Source organism: Bidens hawaiensis, unplaced genomic scaffold, assembly GCF_021521415.1.
Source record: "Bidens hawaiensis isolate Kalapana, Puna unplaced genomic scaffold, B.hawaiensis_p1.1 tig00039455_1, whole genome shotgun sequence".
NCBI lineage: Eukaryota > Viridiplantae > Streptophyta > Magnoliopsida > Asterales > Asteraceae > Bidens > Bidens hawaiensis.
The window spans coordinates 117125-123720 of NW_027496930.1; the positions used below are offsets into that span (position 1 = coordinate 117125).

Here is a 6596-nt window from a genome sequence, read left to right on the forward strand (position 1 = left end):
GAAGAAGTTACTCGACGCGGTTCCAGACAAATACTTCAACCTGGTAGCCTCAATCGAGCAAACTGTTGATCTCGATAGTATGAGGTTTGAAGATGCTGTTGGAAGACTTAAGGCGTTTGAGGAACGTTTATGAGGGCGAGAACGTGCTTCTAAGTCTCAAAGTCAGTTACTTTTCAATCGATCAGAAGGTAGTTACAAAGGTAAATCGTATGATCAGTCCGGTAGCCGAGGTAGAGGTGGGCCGAGTTCATGGGAACGTGGAAGAGGCCGGGAAACCGGAGGACAAGGATCGTACCAAACCAAATGACGGGTAAGAGAACGGAAAGAATGCTCCCAGATTAAATGTTTTCAGTGTGACGAGATAGGATACTTCGCGTCCTAGTGTCCGGAACGAAGACGAGCAAACCAGGAAGCAAATCTGGCTGAAACGAAAGAACAAGCCGATAGTGATCCGGCTGGTTATTTAAATCTTCACGAGACGGTTTACTTAAACGAAGAATGAGTTAACCCGAAAAGGCTTGAAGCCGAGAAAGTGGAAGAAGGCACTTGGTATCTCGACAACGAAGCGTCGAACCACATGACAGGTACCCAGTCGTATTTTTCCGAACTCAACAAAAATATAACGGGTAAGGTAAAATTCGGGGACGGGTCGTGTGTTGATATATGCGGTAAAGGGAAGATTTTATTAAAATCGAAAACCGGAGATGATTGGGTTTTATCTGATGTTTATTTTATACCAAGTTTGAAAGATTATATAATAAGTCTCGGTCAAGCAATGGAGAACAGGTGTGATGTTCGTATGAAGGAGAATTATTTGCTCTTGTATGATGACGGGGGTAAACTTATGATGAAGGTGTTTCGAACGAGAAACCGGTTATACACGATTAAATTAACAGTGGGAGTTCCAGGTTATGTTAAGAATTCCACGCCGATTCAGAAAAAGTTAAACGATTCGGGAACAAAAGATGATCAAGGAAAACTGTTGTTCGCTCGATTAGATGACAAGAATCGCAACCAAATGGTCGGTTATGCGAGTTCATGTGGCCGAGGGAATGGTCGGGGACATGGTCATAAAGAGGTCGAGTTTGGGAGAACCGAAAGAACAAAGTCATGGATCAAGAGAAGTTCCGAGAGGTGAAGACCAAGATGATGAGGACCAATATGGTTGTGAAAGTCGAGAATGTCAAGATCGTGGGTCAAATCAAAAGGAACAAAAGAGACGTGTTCGAAGATAAAGGTCCGCTTATTCCGATTCGGAAATTAAGGGGGTGATTGTTGGAGTTAATTCCCGAACCGAGATATGGGTCGGGAAGGTGGGGCCGGTTCGAGCTAATGGATCGCTCTCATTAATTAATTAATTATTATAATTAGAGATAATTATATATTTTATTTATTAGATAGAGATGAAATTTTATTTAATAGATAAATAAGAGTTTGTGTTTTACTCTAACTGTAATCGAGCCTCTATATAACCCCAAAGAATTCATGTAAGGGTCATTGGAGAATTGATCAAGTTTTGAGTTATTTTCTTGATTAATAAAATTGGTGAGTTGTGCCAAAGTATTCTCCGAGTTTAGTTCGTGTTGAATTCGATCTGGGCCATTATGGATGATTCAAATACTGAATGCATGATGTAGGATAGAGAAGGTTTCTTAATTATTATTCAAATTGAAGCAAAATGTTAAAATAAACTGACATGAATCTGAAAATTTGGCACAAACCTGAATCCGGAAATTATGACCCATTAACCCAAGTACCACCCGTATGTTAACCTGAACACAACCCGTTTGATTATAAAATTATTACTTTTTATTGTTTTCACAAATTAATACTTCCAATTCATATTTTTACAACAAAACAATTGAATTTTAATTATAAAATGCTATGTTAATCACTTAATCTCCTTTTTAGTTATATACTTTTAGAAACCCAACCTATTTAATTTATTACATAAAACATACTTTGAAAAAACAAAATAAAAGATAAATGGGTATAAACGGTTCAACCCGCAAAACCCCTTGGGTTGACCCGGTTCGCGGATTCGAACTGTTCATACCAAACTCAAACACGTAAAATTTCATGTTAAACTCGTGTCGTGTTAGAAATTCACACCCTACGTACAAAGCACCATCAAACTTGAAGTAAGAATCTCAACACCGTTAGGTACAAGAATGTCGTTTGAATAATGTTGGTAACAAGATGTAGACGATGACTGTCAACTTGAATCTATCAAAATTTCATGCAAGAGTTATGACAAGCTAATTATGATAATTATTAATGGAATATAAAGTACGTGATAATCTGTAATTCTACATGAAGTCGTAAATGGTCCCATGTTAAAGCATCCACAATGCAGGGCCCTTCAAACCTCGACAAACAACACGTCAAGTTTCAAACTTTTTTAAAAGATGCTCACTCATCTACACGCTACATCATTTTTCAAGCACCACATCATCAAACTCTTCTAAAATTTATATAAACCAAACTACTTTTATAATAATTTAACTTTTTATATATCATATATTCTTAAATAATAGAATGTAATTTAAGATTAAATTAAAAATAAGAAACTAAATTACTACGTAAATAAAAATAAATTGTCACTTAAATCAGCATATAACATATAAACCACACTAAATGGTTGATTACTTTGAACACTAATCGTCATTTGGCAGGTCTGAATCATCCTCGTCTTTATATGAATTACAATATGGATGTGGCAGGTAATCCTTCTCGTCATCTGCTTGACCATCTTTGGCAACCGGAGCATTGTCCGGTTCGACAACAGGAGTGTTTTCGATACATCTAGTGGAAGAGGTTTCATAACCTGAAATATGTGACGTCAGTTTTTCGGGGGGATTGTGACAATTTTTTCTCAAAAGGATCGAAAGCGTAAAGATGATTGGATATTTTCTTTAATAAAAATATGGTCTATATAGAGGAGATTGTATATTGTAATTATATCGTATATATTACAAGGATATATGTATGTAACTCAATGTTACACTCTAATCCCTCTAATATAGTATATAATAAACCGTCTAATATTGAGTAACTGATGGGGTAATTTTTTTTACCTTTTAGATATGATAATAAATTCAAATCTTAATTAATATTTATTTTATAAAAACCATAAAGTATGTATCCATGTGTGTGTAGCCTGCCTTACCATGTCCGTTGAAGGTTTGGATTTGTGGACAAGCATCATCCGAACACGCTCCAAATCTTCGGTTGTTTGAAATCTTTTGTGTTTGGAAATTCCAAACGACCCCCACTTACGAGCATTCTGGAAGCTCTTAGACCCAACGTAGTGGGGCGCCATGGGTCTCGAAAGCGCCCCATAGCGCCGGGAACACCCCCCCTCCCCCCGGGCGCTATGGGAGCTTTGGAGGGGGTGCGCTGATCACACCCTGTTTTTCCTCTTGATTTCCCCACTGGTCCATATGGTCTTTGAACAACGGCTAATTTAAAAAAAAAATCAATTATTTTCCTATAAATTCCTCAAACTTTTAAACTCTCTCTACAAACTTTCTATTCAAAACACCAACAAAATGGATTCTCCCTCCTCGTCCGACATAATCAATCGATATTTGCAAAATAACGAGCACACGGCCGATGACAAGGCTGAGGGGGAGGTGTTGCAAGTTCAGTTACGCTTGCTTCAAAGTATATTCAGTCTATTTATTCTCCCCCTCAACTGGTTTTGAGAAGAGAATCTGTTGACGGAGACGATGACGACGAAGAAGAGTAATTTCTAGTTGTTTTTCAATTTTAATGTAAAATTTATTTATTTTATTTAATAAAATGTTATTTGTATTATTTTAAATAAAAAGGAAAAAAACAATGAAGAGGTAATGATTGGAAGGGGCTCCATCCACTGCACCCCTTTTAGCCAAAAAGCTCCTACGCTGACGTGGCCGCCACATGACGCACAACGCCCACAAAGGAGCTTCATCCACTACCAATCGTCTTAGTTTGGTTTTGCCCTTTGAATGCAGGGTATCTTTTTGTACTTTATCATAGTTTTGGGGTTTCTCAAAAATAGAATTAAGTAGGAACCAAGATTCAATGAAAAGTTCAAATCTGTCTTTTTAGGGAACATGGCTGACCCAACAATAGATAATAAATAATGCAAATGGATAGGCTTGCAAGTTGCAAGCTTGCAACTATAGTCACAACAACTTCATTAAATGAGTTACTTATTATGTACAACTCCACCAATTCTTTGTTTATAGGACACGCCGCACACGCGCATTTGTGTTTACTGATATCAAACACATGAACGAAGACCATAAATCTGGCATCAAGCGCGTGTATTTGTATATACTGATCAACGAATCATGTTATTGTTATTACTATTGATTCTGCAGGATATGTATATGAAAAGACTATTGACTCCCACACAAGTAGACTTGCATCAGCAGAAAGATTTAGGAGAAGTGTAATCTAAGTAACATGATTTGAGGAATATTTTCTTTCGGGGACCAAGTAGACTAGAATATTAAAAACCAGTGTGCCAACACCGGAAAGGTGAAAGAGGCGGCGTTTACATAGCCTAAATATAAAACGAGAATCCTACTTTCCTCCTGATTTCCTAACACACAAACTACTTTTGACATTTATTGTACTAGTACATAAATAGCATACAGCCATACACTTTAATGAATATAAAATAGACACTAGCACACTTTTTAGCTTATAAAAACACAAGACTGCTACCAAATATTCAAATCAAACCAACTTTAGTAAGAACAGAAACTGAGAGAATGGAAGCAAAGGGAGATATTTCATTTACCAGTGTCATGGCGGTTAAACAAACATGCCGACAAAACATACCTCAACAGTATGTTCTTCCTCCTTCCCAACGACCGAACACTACCCTCATTGACCAAATTTCTACCAGCCTCCCTGTCATTGACCTGTCCATGATGGACCAACCTGCACAAAGGTCCCAACTAATTGACCAGGTTCAAGCTGCCTGCAACCAACATGGCTTCTTTCAGGTATCGATTGTATAGCAATATATATACATGCATCAGTATATAAGATGACTTATTGCTTTGTTTGCATGAGCTTTCCAGGCTATAAATGTGTCAAATTTTTTACTTCTCATGGTACCAAAGCGGGGCGCTTGCTTCATTCTTTAAAAAATTATTTACAAAAGGAATCAGTTGAGAAGGACTTTCGACGTATATATAGCGCACGAGTGCATGCATTTATCTTTGAATTATATAAAGAACCTTGTCTATTGAAGGTGATAAACCACGGAGTTCCTACCTCCGTCATGCAAGATGCACTAGACTCTGCTGAAGCATTCTTTGATTTGCCAAGTGATGAGAAGATGTGTTTTGCTTCAGCTGATGTTCACGAGCCTGTAAGATACGGCACTAGTATGAATCATGGGATGGATATAGTGTTCTACTGGAGAGACTTTATCAAGCACTATGCAAATCCCATATCAGAATGGATCCATTTATGGCCATCAAATCCTCCAACTTACAGGTAACTAAACTCATCAAATTCTATTCTTCTTTCATTGAAAATGGCAGCGTTAACGTTCGATTACTAAATCGCTTATATTTCAAACAGAGAGAAGATGGGAAGCTATGCAAATGCGGTGAATGCATTACATAAGAAACTAATGGAAGTGGTTTTTGAAAGCCTAGGCCTGAATGCCAAATACTTACATGATGATATCAAAGACAGTTCTCAAGTGATGGCTGTGAACTGCTACCCGTCTTGCCCTGAACCGGAGCTTGCACTAGGGATGCCACTACACATGGATTATGGTACCCTCACCATACTCAATCAAAGCCATCAAGGATTGGAAATCATGGACCATGACAAAAAGTGGCACCCTGTTCCGTTCATAAAAGGTGCTCTAATAGTTCAGTTGGGAGATCAATTTGAAGTGATAAGCAATGGTAGATACAAGAGTATTCCACATAGAGCGATTCTTAACATGCAAAGGAAGCGGTTTTCAATTGCAAGTCTTCATAGTATGCAGTTATACAAAAAGGTAGGACCGGCACAGGAGCTAGTCGATGAACAACACCCTGCAGCCTACAAAGAAGGGAGCTTTGGTGAATTTCTTGATTACATTTCAATTAAATCTCTAACTGAATACAAGTACATTGACACGCTGAAAATCCCATGAAAGATCATGTTCAATACAAAGTCTCAACCATTACCTATAAATTTACTTACTACTTTACTTCTTAGTACAACTATTACCTATAAATTTCAAAATATCCTTATGATATTGCCAATTGGACCAATGGAAAGCCGACATGTGGAATGAATAAACAAATCATACATGTTAACAAGCCAACAGACATCCTTTTGAGGCATTTAATATAAGAGCCCAAAAGGTTTGGTGACAGAACTCAGAAGTACAATGTGATTCTGGTGGAACATGGTGATGGCTAAAGATTATATCAAACTTCTTTTTTTTTTTTAACCAGAACAAAGTAACAAATATTAATCCCTATAGGAACAATACTCAATTGGTCAACTTAATATTACATTCTACACAATGACAAGTGTAATCAAATCAAAGCAATGTTTCAGCCATTACAAAGTTTATCATACCAAAA

At 37.3% G+C, this 6596-nt stretch overlaps 2 pseudogenes; both read left to right on the forward strand.

Annotated features, from left to right (window-relative positions):
* The first annotated feature begins 4766 nt into the window (after positions 1 to 4766).
* LOC143591199 (putative 2-oxoglutarate-dependent dioxygenase SLC1 pseudogene) lies at positions 4767 to 5506 on the forward strand (annotated as a pseudogene).
* A 74-nt stretch (positions 5507 to 5580) lies between these two features.
* LOC143591197 (flavanone 3-dioxygenase 3 pseudogene) lies at positions 5581 to 6196 on the forward strand (annotated as a pseudogene).
* The last annotated feature ends 400 nt before the right edge of the window (positions 6197 to 6596 follow it).